Source organism: Triturus cristatus, chromosome 3_1, assembly GCF_964204655.1.
Source record: "Triturus cristatus chromosome 3_1, aTriCri1.1, whole genome shotgun sequence".
Taxonomy (NCBI): domain Eukaryota; kingdom Metazoa; phylum Chordata; class Amphibia; order Caudata; family Salamandridae; genus Triturus; species Triturus cristatus.
Window position 1 is genome coordinate 534,118,886 of NC_140583.1, and position 27,200 is coordinate 534,146,085.

The window sequence follows — 27,200 nt, forward strand, 5'->3', positions numbered from 1 at the left end:
GGGTAGAGAGTTCCTGACCCCCTAGCCTTTGTCAGGGGGTCCCTGAAGGACCCCGAAGGCAGAATTTTCTTTTTTTTTTTTTTTAAATCGCGGGGGTGAGCGCACAGTGAAACCCCCCCCCCCCAAATTTTTTTTTTTTTTTTTAAATCGCGGGGGTGCGCGCATTGTGCGCGCACGGTGAAAACCAAAAAAATAATAATAATTTTTAATACGTAGTTTATTGTAAAATAAATATATTAAAAAAATAATAATACATAAATAAATTAGCATTTAAAAAAACGTACAATTTCACTGAAAAAACCATAGGTTTCACACACGTTATAGTTAGGAATTAGCATTTAAAAAACCTTGCAAATTCACTTAAAAAACCATAGGTTTCACACATTTTATAGTTAGGTGGATATTTCACTCGTAAAAAACCAATGAATTCCCCCGTTATAGTTAGGTCAGATAACTATAACTCGCGCGACTGCCACTCTATCACAAGGATGATGTCATGAGTGATGCCACTGACCATGTCATGAGTGATGTAATATGTGACGTCATGAGCAGTGGATTGCGGGCACGCGAGTTATAGTTATCTGACCAAACTATAACGGGGGAATTTCATTTGTTTTTTACGAGTGAAATATCCACCTAACTATAACATGTGTGAAACCTATGGTTTTTTAAGTGAATATATATATATATATATATATTCCATATGCAAGGGACTCTCAATTGGAAGCGCCACACGTTGCGTGTCAAATTCTTTATTGGCAGGCTGCAACAACACAAGCAGGTAGGTTTTGCCAATTCCTCCGTTCTTTAAACTTTATGCCATACGCGTTTCTGGACCGACGTCCCTTGTTCACTGGCTGAGTTTGCAGAGGGAAGTCAGGTGGGCAATCAGTGACGCTGAGCTCACAGCGTGTTTTTAAGTCCTGCCTTAGTGGGCGTGAACGGTAGATGCATTCTGGTATTACAAGTCTTAAATCCACAGTGAACGCCACCTTATGTCCCTCTCACCAAATTGTTGTCCCAGATGGATGTAGCACAAAACAAAGTCCTGTTTGCATTTTGCCTCCCGTACCTTCAATAAAACACGTAACTCCTTTGTCACCACTTCAATCATCGGTGCCGTGGACCCGCTTGATTCGCGGGGGGGCGTTTCCGCGACCAGAGCGGGCCGCTAATATTCCATATGCAAGGGACTCTCAATTGGAAGCGCCACACGTTGCGTGTCAAATTCTTTATTGGCAGGCTGCAACAACACAAGCAGGTAGGTTTTGGCAATTCCTCCGTTCTTTAAACTTTATGCCATACGCGTTTCTGGACCGACGTCCCTTGTTCACTGGCTGAGTTTGCAGAGGGAAGTCAGGTGGGCAATCAGTGACGCTGAGCTCACAGCGTGTTTTTAAGTCCTGCCTTAGTGGGCGTGAACGGTAGATGCATTCTGGTATTACAAGTCTTAAATCCACAGTGAACGCCACCTTATGTCCCTCTCACCAAATTGTTGTCCCAGATGGATGTAGCACAAAACAAAGTCCTGTTTGCATTTTGCCTCCCGTACCTTCAATAAAACACGTAACTCCTTTGTCACCACTTCAATCATCGGTGCCGTGGACCCGCTTGATTCGCGGGGGGGCGTTTCCGCGACCAGAGCGGGCCGCTAATATTCCATATGCAAGGGACTCTCAATTGGAAGCGCCACACGTTGCGTGTCAAATTCTTTATTGGCAGGCTGCAACAACACAAGCAGGTAGGTTTTGGCAATTCGTCCGTTCTTTAAACTTTATGCCATACGCGTTTCTGGACCGACGTCCCTTGTTCACTGGCTGAGTTTGCAGAGGGAAGTCAGGTGGGCAATCAGTGACGCTGAGCTCACAGCGTGTTTTTAAGTCCTGCCTTAGTGGGCGTGAAGGGTAGATGCATTCTGGTATTACAAGTCTTAAATCCACAGTGAACGCCACCTTATGTCCCTCTCACCAAATTGTTGTCCCAGATGGATGTAGCACAAAACAAAGAGTCCCTTGCATATGGAATATTAGCGGCCCGCTCTGGTCGCGGAAACGCCCCCCCGCGAATCAAGTGTTTTATTGATGGTACGGGAGGCAAAATGCAAACAGGACTTTGTTTTGTGCTACATCCATCTGGGACAACAATTTGGTGAGAGGGACATAAGGTGGCGTTCACTGTGGATTTAAGACTTGTAATACCAGAATGCATCTACCGTTCACGCCCACTAAGGCAGGACTTAAAAACACGCTGTGAGCTCAGCGTCACTGATTGCCCACCTGACTTCCCTCTGCAAACTCAGCCAGTGAACAAGGGACGTCGGTCCAGAAACGCGTATGGCATAAAGTTTAAAGAACGGAGGAATTGCCAAAACCTACCTGCTTGTGTTGTTGCAGCCTGCCAATAAAGAATTTGACACGCAACGTGTGGCGCTTCCAATTGAGAGTCCCTTGCATATGGAATATTAGCGGCCCGCTCTGGTCGCGGAAACGCCCCCCCGCGAAACAAGCGGGTCCACGGCACCGATGATTGAAGTGGTGACAAAGGAGTTACGTGTTTTATTGAAGGTACGGGAGGCAAAATGCAAACAGGACTTTGTTTTGTGCTACATCCATCTGGGACAACAATTTGGTGAGAGGGACATAAGGTGGCGTTCACTGTGGATTTAAGACTTGTAATACCAGAATGCATCTACCGTTCACGCCCACTAAGGCAGGACTTAAAAACACGCTGTGAGCTCAGCGTCACTGATTGCCCACCTGACTTCCCTCTGCAAACTCAGCCAGTGAACAAGGGACGTCGGTCCAGAAACGCGTATGGCATAAAGTTTAAAGAACGGAGGAATTGCCAAAACCTACCTGCTTGTGTTGTTGCAGCCTGCCAATAAAGAATTTGACACGCAACGTGTGGCGCTTCCAATTGAGAGTCCCTTGCATATGGAATATTAGCGGCCCGCTCTGGTCGCGGAAACGCCCCCCCGCGAATCAAGCGGGTCCACGGCACCGATGATTGAAGTGGTGACAAAGGAGTTACGTGTTTTATTGAAGGTATGGGAGGCAAAATGCAAACAGGACTTTGTTTTGTGCTACATCCATCTGGGACAACAATTTGGTGAGAGGGACATAAGGTGGCGTTCACTGTGGATTTAAGACTTGTAATACCAGAATGCATCTACCGTTCACGCCCACTAAGGCAGGACTTAAAAACACGCTGTGAGCTCAGCGTCACTGATTGCCCACCTGACTTCCCTCTGCAAACTCAGCCAGTGAACAAGGGACGTCGGTCCAGAAACGCGTATGGCATAAAGTTTAAAGAACGGAGGAATTGCCAAAACCTACCTGCTTGTGTTGTTGCAGCCTGCCAATAAAGAATTTGACACGCAACGTGTGGCGCTTCCAATTGAGAGTCCCTTGCATATGGAATATTAGCGGCCCGCTCTGGTCGCGGAAACGCCCCCCGCGAATCAAGCGGGTCCACGGCACCGATGATTGAAGTGGTGACAAAGGAGTTACGTGTTTTATTGAAGGTACGGGAGGCAAAATGCAAACAGGACTTTGTTTTGTGCTACATCCATCTGGGACAACAATTTGGTGAGAGGGACATAAGGTGGCGTTCACTGTGGATTTAAGACTTGTAATACCAGAATGCATCTACCGTTCACGCCCACTAAGGCAGGACTTAAAAACACGCTGTGAGCTCAGCGTCACTGATTGCCCACCTGACTTCCCTCTGCAAACTCAGCCAGTGAACAAGGGACGTCGGTCCAGAAACGCGTATGGCATAAAGTTTAAAGAACGGAGGAATTGCCAAAACCTACCTGCTTGTGTTGTTGCAGCCTGCCAATAAAGAATTTGACACGCAACGTGTGGCGCTTCCAATTGAGAGTCCCTTGCATATGGAATATTAGCGGCCCGCTCTGGTCGCGGAAACGCCCCCCCGCGAATCAAGCGGGTCCACGGCACCGATGATTGAAGTGGTGACAAAGGAGTTACGTGTTTTATTGAAGGTACGGGAGGCAAAATGCAAACAGGACTTTGTTTTGTGCTACATCCATCTGGGACAACAATTTGGTGAGAGGGACATAAGGTGGCGTTCACTGTGGATTTAAGACTTGTAATACCAGAATGCATCTACCGTTCACGCCCACTAAGGCAGGACTTAAAAACACGCTGTGAGCTCAGCGTCACTGATTGCCCACCTGACTTCCCTCTGCAAACTCAGCCAGTGAACAAGGGACGTCGGTCCAGAAACGCGTATGGCATAAAGTTTAAAGAACGGAGGAATTGCCAAAACCTACCTGCTTGTGTTGTTGCAGCCTGCCAATAAAGAATTTGACACGCAACGTGTGGCGCTTCCAATTGAGAGTCCCTTGCATATGGAATATTAGCGGCCCGCTCTGGTCGCGGAAACGCCCCCCCGCGAATCAAGCGGGTCCACGGCACCGATGATTGAAGTGGTGACAAAGGAGTTACGTGTTTTATTGAAGGTACGGGAGGCAAAATGCAAACAGGACTTTGTTTTGTGCTACATCCATCTGGGACAACAATTTGGTGAGAGGGACATAAGGTGGCGTTCACTGTGGATTTAAGACTTGTAATACCAGAATGCATCTACCGTTCACGCCCACTAAGGCAGGACTTAAAAACACGCTGTGAGCTCAGCGTCACTGATTGCCCACCTGACTTCCCTCTGCAAACTCAGCCAGTGAACAAGGGACGTCGGTCCAGAAACGCGTATGGCATAAAGTTTAAAGAACGGAGGAATTGCCAAAACCTACCTGCTTGTGTTGTTGCAGCCTGCCAATAAAGAATTTGACACGCAACGTGTGGCGCTTCCAATTGAGAGTCCCTTGCATATGGAATATTAGCGGCCCGCTCTGGTCGCGGAAACGCCCCCCCGCGAATCAAGCGGGTCCACGGCACCGATGATTGAAGTGGTGACAAAGGAGTTACGTGTTTTATTGAAGGTACGGGAGGCAAAATGCAAACAGGACTTTGTTTTGTGCTACATCCATCTGGGACAACAATTTGGTGAGAGGGACATAAGGTGGCGTTCACTGTGGATTTAAGACTTGTAATACCAGAATGCATCTACCGTTCACGCCCACTAAGGCAGGACTTAAAAACACGCTGTGAGCTCAGCGTCACTGATTGCCCACCTGACTTCCCTCTGCAAACTCAGCCAGTGAACAAGGGACGTCGGTCCAGAAACGCGTATGGCATAAAGTTTAAAGAACGGAGGAATTGCCAAAACCTACCTGCTTGTGTTGTTGCAGCCTGCCAATAAAGAATTTGACACGCAACGTGTGGCGCTTCCAATTGAGAGTCCCTTGCATATGGAATATTAGCGGCCCGCTCTGGTCGCGGAAACGCCCCCCCGCGAATCAAGCGGGTCCACGGCACCGATGATTGAAGTGGTGACAAAGGAGTTACGTGTTTTATTGAAGGTACGGGAGGCAAAATGCAAACAGGACTTTGTTTTGTGCTACATCCATCTGGGACAACAATTTGGTGAGAGGGACATAAGGTGGCGTTCACTGTGGATTTAAGACTTGTAATACCAGAATGCATCTACCGTTCACGCCCACTAAGGCAGGACTTAAAAACACGCTGTGAGCTCAGCGTCACTGATTGCCCACCTGACTTCCCTCTGCAAACTCAGCCAGTGAACAAGGGACGTCGGTCCAGAAACGCGTATGGCATAAAGTTTAAAGAACGGAGGAATTGCCAAAACCTACCTGCTTGTGTTGTTGCAGCCTGCCAATAAAGAATTTGACACGCAACGTGTGGCGCTTCCAATTGAGAGTCCCTTGCATATGGAATATATATATATATATATATATATATATATATATATATATATATATATATATATATATATATATATATATATATATATATATATATATATATATATATTTTCACTGAAAAAAACGTAGGTTTCATGCACGTTATAGTTAGGAATTGGCATTTAAAAAAACCTTAGAAATTCACTGAAAAAACTATAGGTTTCAGGGGTGTTATAGTTAGATGGACATTTCCCTCGTACAAAACCCTAGAAATTCCCCCATTATAGTTAGTTCAGCTAACTATAACTCGCGCGCCCCCGCAATGCACTGCTGATGATGTCACATATTACATCACTCATGACATGGTCAGTGACATCACTGATGACATCACTGATGACATCTCAAATGACAAATGAGTACTATATAATTTGCTCTCAGGACTATGTTCTATATAACACTGCGTCCACCTACCCTTTTCACAGGCATTACATTTTGCGATGCGGGGTGGAGGGTCAGGAGGTGTTTCTGCCAAGTGAGCCCGGAGTCACAGTCACAAACGGTGTCCCCTTCCTGAATAAAAGTGAGATTATGCTGCATATTTGTTCATATTTTAAGTAGTTCGCACAGACACACATTTTAAAAACAATAAAGTTCCTAATACCCACCTTCTCTGAACAGTTAGCTTGCTGCCCCATTCACCTCCTCCCTATCCTCTGTTGTCTGAATCCATGAACTTGCCTCCTCCCTCCTGCCATGCATGGTCTGATGTGCTGCCACTGCCCTCCATTTAGCATGATGTACCAGTCCACTCCTCCTGCCCTCTATTGCCCAATTCTATGGCCCATCATTGACCTCCTGCTTAGCCTCTGTGCTTAGCTTGCTGCCCCGATTCTCCTCCTCCCTGCCCTCTGATGTCTTTGGGCATGCCCCTGCTCCATCCTTTTTGCCCACCATGTTCCATGGACCTGCCACTCCTATCTACTCTGAGTGTTCTGTTGAGCTACCACTCCCCTCCCACCTGCCTAGCATTGTCAGATGACTGTAACCTGTCCCTGCCACCTCCACCCTGCCTGTCCACATGCCATGCCCCTATCCCCTTCCTCCTGTCCTCCACGGTCCATTTTACTGCCACACCCTTCTGCCCTCCCTGGTCTGTTGTGCTGCAACTGCTCCTCCTGCCTGCCCCCGCGCGGACTGTTGTGAGGCCCCTTCCCCTGAACTCTCTTGTCTGTGCCCAGGTCCTGACCCTCCCTTCTATCCTCCATGGTCCTTTGTGCATGCCCCTGCACCCTCCTTCTTGCCCATCATAGCCATTGTGCTGCCACTAACCCTCCCGCTTGCCATGCATGGTCTTCTGTGCTGCCATGGCCCCTCCCACCTTCCCTGTGTGGGCAGCTAGCTGCCCCTGACCCCCTCCCACTTTCCCTCCATGGTCTGTGTGTATGCCATCATAGTCTCATTGTTGCTCTCCATGTTGTGTCTTGTTTCTAGTGCCCATCCTGCCTTACCTCCATGGTCATCTTGCTGCTCCTGCCCTGCCCCCTTTCCCCCAGCCCTCTGTTTCCATGTGCAGACCCCTATTCCCTCCCTCCTGGCTTGTCTGTTCCATTGTAATGCCCCTGATCCATCCCTCCTTTATGGTCTGTTATGCTGCAGCTTTCTCTCCTGTCTGTCCATTATGATCAGCTAGCTACCATTGCCTCTTCCCCTCTATTCTCTGTTGTCCATGTGCATGGTCCTGTCCCTTCCCTATTGCTTTCTATGGATTGTTGTGCTGCACTCCCGTCCCACATGCCCTGTGTGGTGTATTGTGCTGCTGCAAACCCTGATGCCTGCCATGTAGGGTCAGTTTGGTGCACCTCTCCATGTCCCTCCTGTCCTCTGTTATCCGAGTCCATGTCCCTACCCCAATTCCTCCTGCCTACCATGATCCAATGTACCATACTTGCGAACATTTTGAACTTGGTAAGAGAGAGATTTTGAAAAAAAACTGGGGTATTGATTTTCCCCTTTGAGTTACATTGAAAAAGAGGAGATTGTAGACAGGAGACAGATCAAATAAAGCCCATTTAAGCTTAAAAACATTGGAAGTTTCCTGGCTGAAACGGGTCTGTTGGCATGTATGGTTGTACTACCACTGCCTCTTCCTTCTGCCCACAATGGTCTATTATATTGCCACAGCCTCTCTTGCCAGTCCTTTATTGTTGGTTTGTTGCCCCTGCCCCCCTTTCCACTGCCCTCCATAGTCTGTTGTGCTGCCACTGCCCTTCCTGCCTGCCCAGTGTGGTCAAATTTTTGCCTCCGCACTCTCCTACCTGCTTTCAATTTTCAGAGTCCGTGCCTCTGGCCTCTGCCTCTCAACAGTATCCCAATGAACAACTAGATTGCTAACATTCTATATTTATTACAAAAGTATGGAACGCCTGACGTCATCTTGATGTAATCAAAACTGTAATACCTAGAGCATTTCCTTTAGAAATTACATATATGAGAGGGTCTTATTTGCATCAAAATTATGGTTAGTGCTCTAAAAAACTAAAATGAGGACATATTTTCTGAGTTTTCAAATAGCGACAAAGAACTTTTAAATGATTTGTAATCTTTATGTTTTTTTATCCAGTTGACCACTTGATTAAATGTTGCTTCTAGGGGAGAGGATGTGGTGTTACTTCCAGAGCTGCAGACTTTGCAACTGGGGAACCAGGTTGGAGTTTCTGCTAAAGCTCAACATTCTGTGATTCTGGTCAAATCACTTAATCTCCCCATGTCTGCAACCAACATGAATTTGATCTTGTGTGATGTAACCAATGCTCATGTAAAGCACTCCAACACCTGACAAGTCTGCACTATATAAAACTGCAAATACACAAAAAATAAGTGTTTTGCACACTTCTGTCATTGGGCTACATGTGGGCTACATCTGGGTGATATTTGTGCTGCATTTGGGCTCTTTTGTCTCTGGTGGCCATCTTGGGAGAGTTATTTGTTATGAAGTTTCCTAATTTCCTCATTTACTGCAGTCTCCTCAGTAGGAAATGCTTTCAGTTTTTTACTTTGATTCCATCAAGAAGGTATTCAGATATTTCACACATTTGCCATAAATTCTGAATGTTAGCACTCTAGTTGCTCATTAGATCACTGTAGTAAAGCTACTGCCCACCACGGAAGTCTGCTGCTGATATTAAAAGTGCATGTTTCAGTCTTCATATCAGAATTTTTTAATGAAATAGAAGAGGATTTGAGAAGTCACTCAAAAGGTGCCCTAATTTTTCTTTCTTCAGCACTAATCATACTTTCTATGGCAAAATGAACCCCCTCATTGTGTTCCTTTTAAAATTAAATGTTTTAAGTGTTACCAGTTTATTCCAATCAAGATGGCTTCAGGTGTGCCATACTTTTGTCATAAGTAAGACTGTAAGCGCTCTAGTTGTTTTTAAGAACACTCTGGGACATTCTGTCATTGGGCTATACTTGTGCTACATCTGGGTGATATTTGGGCTACATTTGGGCTCTTTTGTCTCTGGTGGCCATCTTTGGAGATTTATTTGTTATGAAGTTTCCTAATTTCCTCATTTACTGCAGTCTCCTCAGTAGGAAATACTTTCAGTTTTTTATTTTGGTTCCATCAAGAAGGCATTCAGATGTGTCACACATTTGCCATAAATTCTGAATGTTAGCACTCTAGTTGCTCATTAGATCACTGTAGTAAAGCTACTGCTCACCAGGGAAGTCTTCTGCTGGTATACAAGGTGCATGTTTCAGTCTGCATGTCAGAATTTTTTTATGAAATAGAAGAGGATTTGAGAAGTCAAAATGTGCCCTAATTTTTCTTTCTGCAGCACTAATCATAATTTCTATGGCAAAATGAACCCCTCATTTTGTTCCTTTGTAAATTAAATGTTTTAAGTGTTACCACCTTATTCCAATCAAGATGGCTTCAGGTGTGCCATAATATTGTCATAAGTATGACTGTTAGCGCTGTAGTTGTTCGTTAGAACACTCTGGAACATTCTGTCATTGGGCTATACTTGGGCTACATCTGGGTGATATTTGGGCTACATTTGGGCTCTTTTGTCTCTGGTGGCCATCTTGGGAGATTTATTTTTTATGAAGTTTCCTAATTTCCTCATTTACTGCAGTCTCCTCAGTAGGAAATACTTTCAGTTTTTTACTTTGGTTCCATCAAGAAGGCATTCAGATGTGTCACACATTTGCCATAAATTCTGAATGTTAGCACTCTAGGTGCTCATTAGATCACTGTAGTAAAGCTACTGCTCACCAGGGAAGTCTGCTGCTGGTATTCAAAGTGCATGTTTCAGTCTGCATGTCAGAATTTTTTTATGAAAAAGAAGAGGATTTGAGAAGTCAAAATGTGCCCAAATTTTTCTTTCTGCAGCACTAATCATAATTTCTATGGCAAAATAAACCCCTCATTTTGTTCCTTTGTAAATTAAATGTTTTACGTGTTACCACTTTATTCCAATGAAGATGGCTTCAGGTGTGCCATACTTTTGTCATATGTAAGACTTTTAGCGCTCTAGTTGTTCGTTAGAACACTCTGGGACATTCTGTCATTGGGATATACTTGGGCTACATCTGGGTGATATTTGGGCTACATTTGGGCTCTTTTGTCTCTGGTGGCCATTTTGGGAGACTTATTTGTTATGAAGTTTCCTAATTTACTACAGTCTCCTCAGTAGGAAATACTTTCAGTTTTTTACTTTGATTCCATCAAGAAGGCATTCAAATGTGTCACACATTTGCCATAAATTCAGAATGTTAGCACTCTAGTTGCTTATTAGATCACTGTAGTAAAGCTACTGCTCACCAGGGAAGTCTGCTGGTATTCAAAGTGCATGTTTCAGTCTGCATGTAAGAATTTTTTAATGAAATAGAAGAGGAATTGAGAAGTCACTCAAAATGTGCCCTAATTTTTCTTTCTGCAGCACTAATCATACTTTCTATGGCAAAATGAACCCCCTCATTTTGTTCCTTTTTAAATTAAATGTTTTAAGAGATACCACTTTATTCCAATCAAGGATGGCTTCAGGTGTGCAATACGTTTGTCATAAGTAGGACTGTTAGCGCTCTAGTTGTTCTTTAGAACACTCTGGGAAGCTGCAGTAGAACACAAAGGAATCAGCTGACAGTCTCTGCCCTTGTTGGATGTACATGTTTTACTGAGAATGTCAGACTTCATTCTCACATGACTGAGAAAGATAATGTGAATTTACAGAAAATATGCTCTCAGTTTAGCTTATAGATCACCTTTTAAACCTCTGTGGGAAAAGCATGAGAAAATAGTTTTCTCTCAAACATGATTCATGATATCACAGCAGAAGGCTTTTTCACATGGTAAAATCACCTTAGAACACACCACAATTCCTAAAATGAGTATGGTACCATCAACAAATGATTTATAATGTAACTAAAGTCTTAAAACCTTCTATTAACTGCAATGCTTTTTAATGAGGTGCTATCATGTATATTGGTCCCAGGATGGCTGCCAACACTTCTTGGATGAAGTACTGACAGCCAATCAGATCTCACGATGAGATGTGTGGTTAGGCTCCGCCCAGATATATCTATCTTTTTAAATGCATGGAGACCGTACCGCAGACCTCAGGTACGGGCTGAGGAAAAGGTTAGACGATCGTCGAAAGGTTGAGAGATCTTATCAAGGATCAGCAGACTGAGGACTGATAAAGAATACACTCTGATTATGAAGATATATTTTAGCTGTGCAACAAGTATACATGAATAATTAAGGAACCTATACTTAGAAAACGGAGACTGTACTAATGGGAGAACTTTTTCCAAAATACAAGGCAAGAAGTGAGATTAGCTACTTAACTGAGCCCTGAAGAAGCGCAGTGTGCGCGAAACACGTGTTGGCTTTACTGTGATACTTGTATGTAAGTCTGAACATAAAGGAAAAAGAAGGCATCACTGTGATTCTTATATGTAAATCTCTACAAAGAAAATAAGAATAAACATCAGAAGATGAATACATAAGAAGACTCAGATATTGTTTCTTTGCTTGTAATATGAAACTATCTCAGATTTGTTTGTGTTGAATATATATATATATATTCACTTAAAAAACCATAGGTTTCACACACGTTATAGTTAGGAATTAGCATTTAAAAAACCTTGCAAATTCACTTAAAAAACCATAGGTTTCACACATGTTATAGTTAGGTGGACATTTCACTCGTAAATAAACAATGAAATTCCCCCGTTATAGTTAGTTCGGCGAACTATAACTCGCGCGCCCGCAATCCACTGCTGATGATGTCACATATTATATCACTCATGACATGGTCAGTGGCATCACTCATGACATCACTGATGACATCATCCTTGTGATAGAGTGGCGGTCGCACGAGTTATAGTTATCTGAACTAACTATAACGGGGGAATTTCATTGTTTTTTTTACAAGTGAAATGTCCACCTAACTATAACATGTGTGAAACCTATGGTTTTTTAAGTGAATTTGCAAGGTTTTTTAAATGCTAATTCCTAACTATAATGTGTGTGAAACCTATGGTTTTTTAAGTGAATTTGTACGGTTTTTTAAATGCTAAGTTATGTATGTATTATTATATATTTTTTTAAAGGTTTTTCACAGTGCGCGCACCGTGCGATTTAAAAAAAAAAAAAAAAAAAATTTTTTCATCCTTCGGGGTCCTTCAGGGACCCCCTGACAAAGGCTATGGGGTCAGGAACTCTCTACCCTGCCCCCTTTTCACGTTCGCCACCTCTCTTTTTCAGTGTCGCACCCAAAACAAACAAAATGGCGGCCGACCCTTCCTGATTTCGACCGATTCGAACGTTGACTGACATGTAACCACCAATCAGAATTACGCTTGCGCACGTAAGGGTGCGCGCACGGTGCGCGCATATAGATATTTATGTACTTTTAACTGCAATTTTGTCAGGAACTACTGTACAGATTGACTTCATATATGCAAAAGGCACATGCCTGACCTGAGGACTACCTCTCTGCTAAATTTCAAGTAATTCTGTTCAGCCGTTCGGGCTGTACCTTCGACTAAAGGTCCTATGGGAAAATGCATGGAGAAAACGTGTTTTGGGACCCCCCTTTTTTCTCGGCCCCCGCTTGACGAATCACCCCGAGACTTTCAGGGTAGGAGCTGAGCGGAGCGCCCCATTAGTTTTGAAAATTTCGTGAGGATTCATCAACCGGCGCCAAAGTTATTCAAAATAGAATTTTCAGATATCCTATGGAAACACGGTCCTAACTATAACTATCTACTGGCGACCGCCAGTAGATAATATACACATATATATATATATATATATATGGTGTGCAGTATTTTATGTTGAGCATTAAAAAAGGCGCTTACTCAATTTTGCTACCAAGCCGGGGTTCGAGGTGGGCATACATTGCACTCGAGCAGCTGTTTGCTGCCCTGATTTGTGGCAGTTAAAACCTGCCACAAATCGGACGAGCAAGTACAGCACATACTCTAAATGCACACCGCGAAATAGGAAATTAAATGCCATATTCATGCATCATTCCCCATTTCCGAGGTGTCAAATTAATATTCTGACGCAAATTAGCCACTTGCTAAATAGCACACCACAAGCAAGCAATAATTATTTAACACTAATTATTCGGTGCACGATTTGCCCCAGCATTTTGCAGCCTTAGTTTCATTGGGCTGCTAGTTGGTAACTGTAAAACTGAGGCAGACATTGGCATTGTGGACATGTTGAGGTGTCCATCGCCCATCCAGTGTCACTCATCAAAGTTGTCCAAGAGGATGAAATAGAAATAAAGCCCTACACCCAAGTTACACTTGGTAGTTAACATCTTCGGTCATATTATTTCATGTTTTTTTGTCTTTTGCGTCACTCAATCTTTGATGTTAAAATTATTTGACTTCCTCTATATTGGCTAACAGACCACCAGTGTTCCTGCTAATACGTAGTCCGACACCTCTTCTTTTGACTTAACAAATGCATATTTTGTGAATATCTACTATTACCTTTCTCCCTTCTCTTCTCTCCACATTAAAGAACCGCTTGACAAAGATTATTCTGTGAGCAGGTGTGCCATACTCCTGACGTCCTCTATAATGTCGACTCACAAGTCACACTTAGTCGTGGAATGCTACAAAGAGGCAGCTCCGAGAATATTCCCTCAAAACAAAAAGCCACAGAGAGCCCCGAAGAGTTACGATACAAATGCTATACAGTTTAAGCAGGGCCTAGGAATCTACTATTGTCTTTTATTGATGGACAGGGGCTGTTTTGAACTCTCTATTGGTATACTACTACAGTTTTTCAGGAGGGAAAATATTTATGAATTGATATGGTACATGGGATAAGCTGGCTTCCATTTTCACCAATATCCGGAAATGTTACAATAACATTTGCCCCAAGTAAAAGATGCAACAAATACCCTGTAGCCGCAGGCATTTTTGCAACGGGGCCTGTGAAAATGTCGTATTTTGCACTTGTTAGTCAGTGTAAAGTCAATGCAAAATTGACCAGCACAGGTAAAACTTTATTCTAGTGCAAACACCTTTTGTAATGCTTCCTTCTACCTCCTGGTTGGAATGTTAATAAACTAAGTTGGACACTAGCAGCCAGGACATCATCAGAGCAGAACCTAAGAAGTGTCAAAAAGAAAATAACAAGGCACCAGCCTTTCTCCATCTGTTCACCCAGAATAACGACCAAAATCCCGGCATCCATCAGGACTACCCTAACGCTGCTCCAATTTAGGAAAGAGTTGACGGTGCATCTCTTTACAGAACACTGTATCACAATGCAGTAATAGTACACTTCTGCTCACAGAACCCAGCTACCTCTCTTATCAATCGATGACAGAAAATGTTCCTTTGTGCCACTGAATTTTGTCTATGTTCAGGCATACAAATACCACATGAACACATATATACCACATACGTTCCATGCAGACATGTCATATAGACACATAGATTTTCAGCAGGTTGGAACAATTCATTCTCCTACATGTAGCAATATTGCAAATTAGCATAACCTTTTAGTTTTTCCTCACATATCACTTCATGTCTGTTTCAACACACACATACCGGAAGCATTTTAACGTAAGAAAATGACAATCAACTTATGTTGCTGTATAATCGACTTTCGTGGTGCCACGTCACTTTGTTATCCCATTTGGTAATTTTAATACAATGAATAACAAATCCCACTTTTAAGGGGAATCGAATGGCTATGAATTCTAAAAGAAGGGAAGAATGTGCCTCATAACACAGAACAGTGTACATGGAAGGAAGCTTTATTATGCAACCGCCATGAAAGGCCATTAAAACCTGTTAGGCCATCATTTTCAAAAAGAGATTATAAATTCTGACCTTCGATCGTGTTACATAAACATATGACAGTCCCCGTTATGGAAGAACATTTTCTAATTAACTGTTTCCCAGTTTCAAGGATCGCTAATGCTAAAATATGAGTTCCGCTTCTTTTGTACATATATTCTTTAGCACTGGAAACTGAGACAGGCTTTACGTAGCCTAGCCCAATATCTTGTCCCCATAAACTCGCATCACTGTCCTATAATCACAAGCGTTTGTATACACTTAGCCTAGCTATCAGCGAACTCCCTGGAATTGTATCCAGGTTACGGGAGATGGTGCTGATGGACTGTGTCTCCCCTATGGGTATGCGGAAGGGCTGGGCTAGGCAGAGCGGCAGTGCACGCTTCTTTCAGGGCTGCCAGCATGTAGGGGGCGGTGGAGGAGGCGATGGCAGCAGCCTCCCCTACATCCCTCAAGTCTTTGGAATAGACTGGATGCCTGGGTAACATCAGTTTTGCAGCACACTGTTTGATGTCACAACTCGAAGCACATGTTTCCTTGTTATATGCCATGGCCATGTAAAGAAGTATATATGAATATAAATTGTTGTATGATTGCTGAACACATATGTATTTACAAGAGATTGTTCTTTGCATCTCACCTCCTGTGAAGTACTGCATCGGGGCAAGCGCATTGATATTAGAATTAAATTGGGGTGATTATACAATATTTGCTAATAAAAGTAAAGAAAAGGAGTAAAAAAGAGTCACGGGAGTCACGGGAGTCTGATTGCTCGTTACTGACATGACGTGACATGTCTTGAAGGTCACGAGGTTTCAACCACAGCATCAAAAAGGAATGTTTCATGAAATACGCCTGCTCTGCTCCTGTGTTTGAGATGCTTGGTCAATAGGAGAGGTGCATTATGGAATGAAAGGAGCAATAATTCCCCCCTTCAGTCTAGGGCTGCCCTTCCATGGGATTCATCTTTATCTTTGTTTTAGTTTATCCCTTAATTATCAGGTGCCAGAAAAGGTGGCTCTTAATAGCAATCAAACGATATGCCACATTCATGATATATGTAGTAGTTTAAGATGACTAGGCAGTAACATTCATTCTGGAATCCAGACACAAAAACAAATAGAAAATTACAAATCTCCAAAATACACTCTTTAGATGTAGGAAATGGCGAATTAACTGTTTACTAATTATACATAACTTACAGCTTCTTTCACTGAAGATGGGCATACTATACCTTTGTCTCGCAGTGGGACTCGACTGATCCTCTCTGTTAAGAGCAGTGCTACTGTCCCTTCTTGAGGCATCTTCTACCGCCAGCCTGGGTAGAAAAATGAAATGTGTGTGAACCATCAACAAGTACCTGCAGTCTACACATCAAAGTGAACAAATAAACTGCAGAAGGCCTCTGAATTTCAGTGGGAAATATGTGAATAAATATATCAGGTATACATTCCTCAGTTCGTTTTAAAATGAGATGAATTTATCATTGTACAAACTTGCTGATTATCAGAAGCCAAAAGTTAAAACACATTATTCATCTAGGATTAGTACAGAGAGAACATCTTTAGCTTGACTCACCAAAGCTAACATCTAACACCACCTGGTAAATCACAGGAAAAAGATCTCTTGAAATGTGATTCGTTATGTGGCATTGTCTTGAGAAGTCTGTGCCAGTTTACAAATCCATTTGTACACATGTATTGAACTTAGGTGCACAATGACTTGATATTCAAGTGCAAATCAATGTTTAGAATTAACAAAATGTGAACTTACACTTATGGCATTATGAATTTGACTGTGTGGCGTAGTTTTGTGAGTGAGCAAATGTCCTTTGACGAATGTGCAGATGCTTGTTCAAGACAGGAACATCTTGAGAATAAGGTGAACACCAACAAACCTAAATGTTTCTGGTTAATTACAAAAGTTTATAAGACACACTCCTACCTAGGATATCATTGGAAATTCGGTGTCTAGTGGAATGTAGAGATTGCACCCCTATAGTTGGTGGGGCTGAGTGTGAAAGGGTTTCGACAGAGAAAGATATTTTTCCCCTTGAAAAAAACAAAAAAAGAGTTTCGAAGTACTATTGTTTGTTTTTTGGCCTGGAGAGGACCTGGCCTGGAAATTCGGGCAGGACTGCTTCAATGAGGAACAAGGTCAATTCTGATGTGCATATGGCTGGGTCCAAATTTGGGTGGTGTTGTGAGCAAAAAGTAATGGATTAAACCCAGATCTATCACTGTGGGTGAATGTTTTCATTGTTCAGCATTCCATCCATCACCTGTTCTATTTGCCTTTGTCACCCTAAGTGGGAAGGATATTCCTAGACATGGGTCCCGTGCTCACTATACCACTGGATTCAAGCTAGCCTTACTGATGAAGAGTGATACATCGAAACCTGTCCCAGTACGCTTGTTTCTGGCCCAGGGGAGACCTGGCTTGGCAGTTTGGGCTGGACTGTTCCCATAAGCAGCAGGGTTAAGACTGATTTGCAAATGGCTGGATCCAAACTGGGGTGACGTGGTGAGCAAAAGAACCAATGGATTAAACCTGGATCTGTGACTGTGAGTGACTGTTTACATTGTTCAGCATTCGGTCCATCATCTGTTCTTTTTGTTTTTGTCACCTTAAACGGGAAGTGCATGCCCAGACGTGGTCCCATACTTAATGTACCACTGGATTCAAGCTAGCCCGGTTGATGATGGCTGATACCCTGAAACTGGTACCATGCTTATTTCCAGTCCAGGGAGGACCTGGCTTGGCAGTGAGGGCTGGACTGTTCCCATGAAGAGCAGGGTCAAGACTGATTTGCAAATGGCTGTATCCAAAGTGTGGATGAATGATGATCAAACAAATTATGGATTTAACCCAGATTTATGACTGGGGTGAATGTTTGCATTGTTCAGCATTCCGTCCCTCATCTGTTCCTTTTGTCACCCTAAGTAAGAAGGGTATGCCCAGACTTGGGTCCCATGATCACTGTGCCACTGGATCAAACCAGCCTGGCTGATTAAGGATGATACCCTGAAACCGGTCTCTGGATGCTCGTTTCCAGACCATGAAGCATCAGGCTTAGCAGTTCGGGCTGGACTTTTCCCATGAGAAGCAGGGTGAAGTCTGATTTGCATATGAATGGGTCCAAACTAGGGTGGAGTGCTGAGCAAAATAGCGATAGGTTAGTCTCAGATCTTTGACTGTGGGTGAATGTTTGCATTGCTCGGCATTCTGTCCTTTATCTGTTCTTTTTGATTTTGTTGTCCTAAGTAGGATGGGTATGCCCAGACGTGCGTCCCGTGCTCACCGTGCCCTTCTATTCAAGCTAACCTGGCTGATGAGAGGTGTTCACCTACAACCGGCCCTAGGATGCCAGTTTCCGGTCCAGGGAGGACCTGGCTTTGCAATTTGGGCTGTATTGTTACCATGAGAAGTAGGGTCAAGACTAATTTGCCTATGGCTGGGTCCAAACTGGGTAGGGGTGCTGAGCAAAAAGATTATGAGTTAGACCCTGATCTGTTACTGGGAGTGATTGTTGCATTGTTCAGCCTTCTGTCCATCCTCTGTTCTTTTTATGTTTAGAATGTTTTCTTGTCCTAGCCATTTGGTGCCTGCAACCTGTTTCATGGGTCACATGACTAGGTGTATTTGGCAGTTGGCCTTTGTGTATTCCTCCCATACAGTATCACAGTAGTGGGTCTGGGTGTTTGCAGGATTGGCCATTTTGACTTGATGAGTGGGAGGGGCAGAGTCACATTTCACACTTGCACTTCAAAGACATTACCTCAGCTCACACATAAATAACTTCACACTAGCTTATTGTGACTACAGACAAATTGGGACCAGATCAGGGAGGATAGAAACTGAAAACACCTCTGTGGTGGTAAAACTCCATAAGCTTCACCATTTCAAAGCTGGTACCATGTATAAATGTAGGACCTTCAGTCCCACTCTTCAGATCACTTCTGGACCTGTGGAAGACTCAGGAGAAAGAGTGCTCTGCTGCCCCGCTGCTAATGGGACCGCCCTGCTGCCCTTCAGCAATTAGGTCTGCCCTGCTGCCGTGCTGCCAGAGGAAGGAAGGAAGACTGGAGCTGCTTCTTGAACCCAGGACCACCGGATTGACTTCAAGGGCTAGCTGACTGACCTCCTGTTCTGAGCTACATGGATATAACAAGCTCCATAGACCCATTATATATCTGCCCAGCTCCTCAGACTCAACTGGACCTGCTTGGCCTCTGTTCTTAGCGAGCCCTGATACTGAAAAGGTGCCCCCAAGGGCCTGGACCCCTTGTCTGGGTGTACTCCTTCTGGCTAAACTGTGGGTTTCCTCAGAACAGACTCAGAGTGATGCAACTCAGCACAGGACCTTGCATCGCAGCCCTCACAGACCCGCATCAAAACATACAGTGCACCATATCTAGATGCAGGACCTCATATCACAAGCCTCGCAGCTTCTCATTCGAACCAATGCGAGGCAGTGCAACTCGATGCAGGACTTCACATTTGCAGCCCTCCTCAATAGAACTGAAACAGAGTAACACAACGCCCTACATCAAGAAGATAGGTTACAATCCTCAGTGGCACTAACATGGTCCCTGTATCCTGCCTGCACCCCCTTGTGGTCAACCTGAACTTTTGACTTTGTCCCAGTCTGGCATAACCAGATAACCACAGTTGGTGCTTTGTGCTTTCAGGTGCTATACTTACCTTAAAACTTTGAACATGCATATCTTCAGTTCTACCATGTTTTTCTAGATTGGTGAAGGATTTTTAGAGCATTTTGTTCTCACTGAGTGCTGCATTAATGGTTTACACATTGCCTCTAAGTTAAGCCTGGCTGCTTTTGTTCAAAGCTACTAGAGGGATAAGCACAGGTTAAGTTAGTGACTGTGGTTCACCCTGGCAAGAATTGTGGCAGTTGCTTTAGTAGGGTTCACACCCCCCCTCAACCAGCAACCCAATCCTCACACTAAATTTATGGACCATGTCTACAGAGAGGGGAGTGAATTTGGACACAGTAGCAGAAAGATTTAATAAAAAAAGAAGGACAGATCAAGAGCCTTACCAAGATTGGTAATTGAAGAGTTAAAAGACTTGTCGATGGTTTACATTTTTACATGAAAGCAGGTAACAAGTGTGGAGCTCAGTTCCTGTGAGGTGGGGGTAGTGAGAACTGATAGTACCCGCTGGTTCACAAAGTTCTTTGACAATGGGCAACACTGTTCTTTTTACGGAGCGCGAACTTGACCTGAAGGTATCATGTATCAGAGTGCTTTACATAGCACCAGTTGCGTTACATGAGGACACATTATTTTTTATTAGGCACGGGGAGATTAAGTGATCTGCCCACAATCACAGGATGTTCAGTGTCATTGCCGAGAGTCCCGGTTCCCCAGATTCGAGGTCGATCGCCCTAGCCGTTAGTCCAACTCCTCTCCCCATGTTAAATAGATAGCACTGAGAATACTGCTAGCAAAGCTGGATCTAACTGCATAGACGTATTTATATGTTTCTAAAGAGGAGATTTCATACTGTTGTTTTTCCCTCAGGCATTCTAGAGTTTTATTTTTTTTTGTAACTCTGAGATCGCCTGAAAGCCAAGGAACAGAGGGGCTTTTCTGATGGGAGAAGAACATTTTGGTTGGAGCAAGAGTATTCAAAGCAATCTGGGAAGATGGGTGGATACTATGCTGCAAGTATGTTTTGCGTTGCTGTTATCGGCCTCGACCCAGCAAGTTTTGTAATGTGTGCATATTGCTAAATGCTAATAAAGAAATTTGCAGAAAAAAAGCGTCATACATGCTTAACAATTATTTTACCTATTATTATATTTTTTCTGGTGCTAAAATGTTCATTAAATCTTAACTTGAAGAAATGTAGGGGCATATTTAGAAGCCCTTATCGCCACTACAACGTCATTTTTCTCGACATGGTGGCGATAGGGGCTTTGCCTTACTCACAAGGCTGTGTTAAGGCAGTTTACGTGGTTTAACGCTACCTTGTAAATAAGGCCCCCTTTCACACTATAGTTATCATAAAAGGGGCCGGCAATGGGTGTTGTGGTGGGCGTTCCACTGCAACACCCACTGATTTTGACACTGCCCCAAATTTATAAGGGTGGTATAAATATGGGGCAGCGCCAAAATTAAGAGAAGGGAAAACCTGATCTTACCCTGGCGCAATGAGGAGAAATGTTTAATTTCTCCTCGTATTTGCTGTTTCCATGTGTGCTACATTGGGCAGCACACATAGAAACAGCAAAACACCATTGATTGTTTATGTGCGGGAAGGTGTCCCCTGCAGGAAGGTGCATTAAGCAGCACCCATAGAGGTTTCAAAACATCATTTCAGATTGTTTATGTGCATGAAGGGACACCTTCCAAAACAAAAACAATTATTCCCCTCCACGCGGGTGCCTGCGTTGGCGCTAGGCAGCTAAATTAGTGCCACCGCAGGGGGACATGCAAGGCTGGACCGTATTCTTGTAAATATGGTGCAGCCCTACCTTTCAGAAGTGGCAGAACGCCGCGTTAAGCCAAGTAGGCTAACACTGCGCTCCGCTGCTTCTTTGTAAATATGCTTCTTGGTTGCTCCATTCCTATTACTGATGCAGCTAGAACGGTGCAAAAGATGGCTTTTTGCAGGTTTGCACCACTACAATGTTTGCATAAGTTGGCCCCTGATATGTTTCCAATTGCTGTTTTGTTTGGTTAACTCTTTATATCCTGCTCAACAAAAGACATAATTAACATATTTGAAATTCTTTATAGAGCACGACAGACATGTCATCATTATGACAGGGCTATACTATTCTGTACTATAGGTATTAAGGGCAAATGGCAGCACGTGGCATGTCAATTAGTATGGAAGGCAAACAGGTGGAAAGAGACATCGATGCCCAAGGAAGGTAATGAGTGAGCAAGGGTTTCACCTAGGGTATTGTGCTTGATTTTGGATCAGTGTCTAGAGTGGGATATATATATACTTCCCCTTAGAATTAAACAACCTATTACTACAAAACAATAACTAGCAAAGTAATAACTTTAGCACATTAAATCTCCCCCCTATAGGATGGAGATAAATAAAATCCTTCCCTGAACAGCATGTCTAAATTTCGAAATTAACTTATTTGGTAGTAGTATATAAACGAATACTTCAAAAATCTGGTAGTCACCAATACAGACATTTGTCTTCATGTGTTCCCTGTATAAAAAATTATTCAGTTACTTTTTTAACTTTATTTAACATTGTCAATTGTTTTCTGAATTAATGGCGAGTCTGAGATGGATAGCTCTAGTGTTGTGGGAATAATTGGGATAGTCAAAAAAGTTGCTTTTGTGGAGAACACTTCAGAAGAGACACGTAAATATAATATAGAGAGAAAATGACCGCCACACAGAAATACGTGTATATCATAATGTGCAAAGGACAAATAACGCCGCAATACTACATTTCAGAGGGCATGACATATAAAAGGGTCTGTAAGCAAATTGCACTATGAGCATGGTGGGGCCTTGGGTGATTAACATCAATAAGCCTATTTGGCTTGAAGTAGTGAAAGCATGCAGCAGTTTTCTGTCTGTGTGCCAGGAAGAAAACTATGGTGTAGAAAGCACAACAATGTTCCTCTCAATAGGAATTCTAAGAGACTCTATATAAAAAATAATCATCAGTGACGATCTGGTCTTCTGTGAATTCATCAAAATGGCCACAAATGATATTTTCAAATGCGGCTGTCTCAAAACTTTGTACCTCCAGACAAGAGAGATGGTGGTTATATCTAGTCATCTACTGCAGCTGTACAGTAAAAAAGATGAGCGAGGCTTCCCCAAATATTTCACTAAAATCCACACCTTGCATAAACTTTTGCAAAAAACAGAAATCTCTGTGCCCTGCAAAGGTCTGACGGGGTTAACCTTTGCCCTGCTGTTCTTCTCAGGCAGCGTGTGAAACAGTGAATTCAGTCTAGGGCCTTCTGCCTCACTAAAAAAGACCAATCCACCCCACTGGCCCTTCTTACCTGTAAAATCTCTTACAAGTGTGCCAAATGGGGTGAATTATTTATCGCACCAGCAAAATACCATTACCCTTGAGTGAGGAATTTCTGGAGCCGGTCAATAGCTCCTGTTGCAAGTTTTTAAACTGAAAATGAAGGATTCATACCACACCAGGCCTTTAAAGAAAATACATTGAACACTTGATGGAGGGCTTTCCATTGAGTTGATTCTTAGGGTTTCAGGCAACAGCCGCTTCTGTACTAGAAGCAGGCAGTTGGGTTCAAGGAGTAGACGTGACACAGTAAGTGTATAATAATATAGTTTGTTAGCTACAGTGAAGCTCGGAGCCAGGCATCGCCTCCTCTCATCCGTCAACTCATCAATCATCTCACATGGAATGCTTCACCTCATTCTCCACATGCATTCCAGGAGAGACAGCCACGAGCCGACAGATGCGAGCATGCAAAACACCATGGATACAACAGCTCTCCTCAGAAAAAAAAACATAGAAACAAAAAAACCTATTATTTCTTACACTTCAAAGTCTTTAAATCTGCTTGGTAAAACACTTCTGCTACCAGATCTAACAATGGTACTTTTCTCTTCATTTAGTACCCAACAGTCAGAAACATTCTGTGCACTTAGACCATCCTGAACAGGACCACTTTAAATTACTGGCATCTGCTGTATGAACAGGATGTTCCCGATGCATATACACATGCCCCACTTCATTTAATATGTGTGCTTGAGTAGCATCAAGAATAATAATAATATGATGACCTTATTTAAATTCCACCAACCTTTGTTCTTCAAAAATACAGTATTCCTTCCCACCCTCTCGATAAGGAATGGTCTCTGAAATTTGAAAACTCCTTTGGGTACAAAATTAGCTTTTTCTACGAGCACCCAATCACCCACGTGAATGTCTTTCACTTTCACATATTTTTTTAGCATAGTACATCTTCCTCTTAGACTGAGACTACTTAACAGTTTTCATAACCTCAGAAATATCCTTAACCACACTTTTCCTTGAATACATATATGAAGGAAATGTTTTAGAAAAATCAACTCCTTTGCATAGCAACTCAAAAGGCATTGCCCCTGTTGTAGAGTGAGGTGTATTATGATAGCTGTTAACTTTACACCTCAAAAACTACATTTGAACACGCTCTTTGATGAATCTATTCCACCAAGCCATTCGAATTTGGAGATTATAGAGCCACTCTGCAATGATTTATGCCGTTCTCTCTAAGAAACCAATCGTGTGCCATTATCTGACACCAAGTACATCTTTCAAAAATCCAATTGTCGAATCAGTTGTGATCTCAGCAACAGACTTAAAATGAATCCAATTGGAAAAGCAATCAATTCGAACTATGAAATACCTCTGATCAAAAGGAAGACAATTTAAGAGTCCCAAAAAATCAATCGCTACCTTATCCCATGGTTGCTCTGGACTCTCCAAATTGATCAAAGGGGTTTTATTCGCATGTCAAGTTTTGTCTGATAAAAGAAACTCTTGACAAACTCGTATGTAGCTATCCACTATTTTGTCCATACCAGGCTTCCAATAGTGGTTGGGTAAAAATATTTTTGTAGAGGTAAAACCAAGATGACATTCATGGGAAATAGTGAAAAGCCTAATCTTCAATGTTTCAGGTGGTACAAACAACCCCTCGAAACAATGCCTGGCTCAACACTTAATATAGGTAATAAATGGTAGAAATCTTTGATGTTACAGAAACCACTCTTTCACATTCTACTGTCCCCACTATTGATGTGTCTAATAACTAGTGCACATCAGTCAGACACTCATTGCGCCCCTTCTTTGCAGAAATAGCAAAGTTGCAACTCTCCACTGCATCCATTGCTGCAACAGAACACTCATCTACCGTCATCACCACCATCACCACATTGTACAGGCAAGCACGATAAGCAATCAGCCCGCACATTCAAATTCCCTGGTACATAAGAAATTTCAAAGTCAAATTCTGGTAGTGAAGTGATCAATCTGAGCAGTCTAGATGACGACTCACCAAATCCTTTGTCGCACATGAGAAACACCAGTGGCTTATGATCTGTAAATATCTTAAGCCTCTGACCCCACAAATGCATTATATGTTATGTTATGTTATGTTATGTTATGTTACTAAGTTTTGTACCGCGCACAGCTGCCCCAGCAAAGGGGCGTCCTGGCGCCAAAGGTGAACACAACAACACAGTATGCAGTGGGATTACTTTGATTTATTAAAAAGAAACGTTTTAATAGCCCCTCTAAACCTGGTTAGATTATCCACAGCACGGATTTCAGCAGGAAGAGCATTCCAGAGCTGGGCAGCTACCACTCGGAAGGAGCGGCCACCCGCCCTGGTCAACCGAAAGCGAGGAACAACCGCCAAGTTCTGGCCCAAAGATCTCAACAAGCGCGAAGGAGTGTACGGCGTAAGGAGATTCATAAGGATAGGAGGGGCCAAGCCCCTCAAAATTTTGAAGGCCAGGCACAACACCTTAAACTCAATACGCCGCACAACAGGTAGCCAGTGAAGAGTATATAATGCTCCGGACACTGAGCAGCGTTTGGGCAACCCAAGTATTGCTCTAGCAGCGGCGTTCTGAACTCTTTGTAACCGCGCATGTTCAGCCTTGTTCGTACCTGCGAGCAATGCACTAGCATAATCTATTCTAGATAGAACCGAGGCCTGGACCACCAGCTGTCTCGTACTGGCGTCAAAAAATTTGAGCACCGGCCTAATGCTCCTGATGATGCCAAAACAAGAGGCAGCAACCTTCTTCGTATGGCAGGTGAAACTAAGTGCCGGGTCAAGCCATACCCCAAGGTTCTTTAACTCCACTACCGGAGAGGGGATCCCACCTAGCTCAGAAGGCCACCAACTTTCCTTCCAACAGCCGGGGCGCGTACCAAACACCATCACCTATAAATGTGTTTATAGCCAAAACAGAGGCCAAGGTCTATCTCTCTATTGTGCTATATTTCAATTCGGCGCCTTTAAGAGTGTGAGACACAAACACAATTGTTCTTTCCTCACCATACATCCTCTGACATAAAACTGCACAGATGCCATTAGTACTGGCATCCACTGTAACTTCACAAACTTTTCCGTGCACAAACGTTTTCAAATAACCACATTGCAAAATTAAATGTTTCACCTCCTCAAATGCCCTAGTTTGCTTCTCTGTCAAACAAAAAGTTTCCTTATTCCTTAACAATTGCTTCAAAGGTTCTGACACCACACTGAATCAACAATCAAATCTCATGTAATACTCACTTATACCAATAAAGGAACGTAAGCTGTTTTTATCATTTGGAATAGGTGCTTCCTTAATTGCTTTGAATAAATGCTCTTACGGTTCAATACCTCTCTCAGAAATAGAATGTCCTAAATACTCAATCTCCATCACTCTAAAGCTACATTTATCTTTGTGTACCGTCATTCCTCTTTCCTGAAGAATACCTAACACCTTGAGCAGAGTGGCATCATGATGAGTTAGAGTAGATGCAAAAATAAGTATATCATCTTGATATGTCATAATACCAGCACATCCTTAAAAAATCCATCCATATGTCTCTGAAATACACTAGTTGCTAAGGCCAAGCCAAACGGTAATCTCAAATATTTGAACGTTCTAAATGGTGTATTGTAACTCGTTAATAACTGTGGTTTATCTCTCAGTCTAATTTGGTGATATACAACAATTTAAACAATTGAACTGAAAATGTATGCACCGCCTATTTCTGCTAACATCTCCTGTATTTTAGAAAGATGATGACACTCAACAATGATGTTCTCGTTAAGTGAAAGAAGATAGCACACAACCTAATCTCCCCATTCTTCTTATGAGCAATCACAATATTCAAAATCCACTCTGAGCATTCCACAGGAGCAGTAATGCCCTCCACAAACATTTTGTTCAACAACACTTTTAAATCCTTGCATACACTCAAAGGCACATGTATAACCTTGTGCACAGTAGGTATCGTTTTTTTTCCCTTAACTGAATGTCATGCGAAAAACCTTTGGCACATCCAACATTGTCCTTAAAAACAGCCCTTGTAAAACTTC

At 42.9% G+C, this 27,200-nt stretch overlaps 1 long non-coding RNA gene across 1 annotated transcript in view; it reads right to left on the bottom strand.

Annotated features, from left to right (window-relative positions):
- LOC146860545 (uncharacterized) overlaps positions 1–27,200 on the bottom strand; it is a 312,136-nt gene that overhangs the window by 177,961 nt on the left and 106,975 nt on the right. The window contains exon 2 of the long non-coding RNA XR_014979165.1: positions 16,359–16,442. This is a non-coding gene — a long non-coding RNA (uncharacterized LOC146860545). The remainder of the gene's footprint in view (positions 1–16,358; positions 16,443–27,200) is intronic.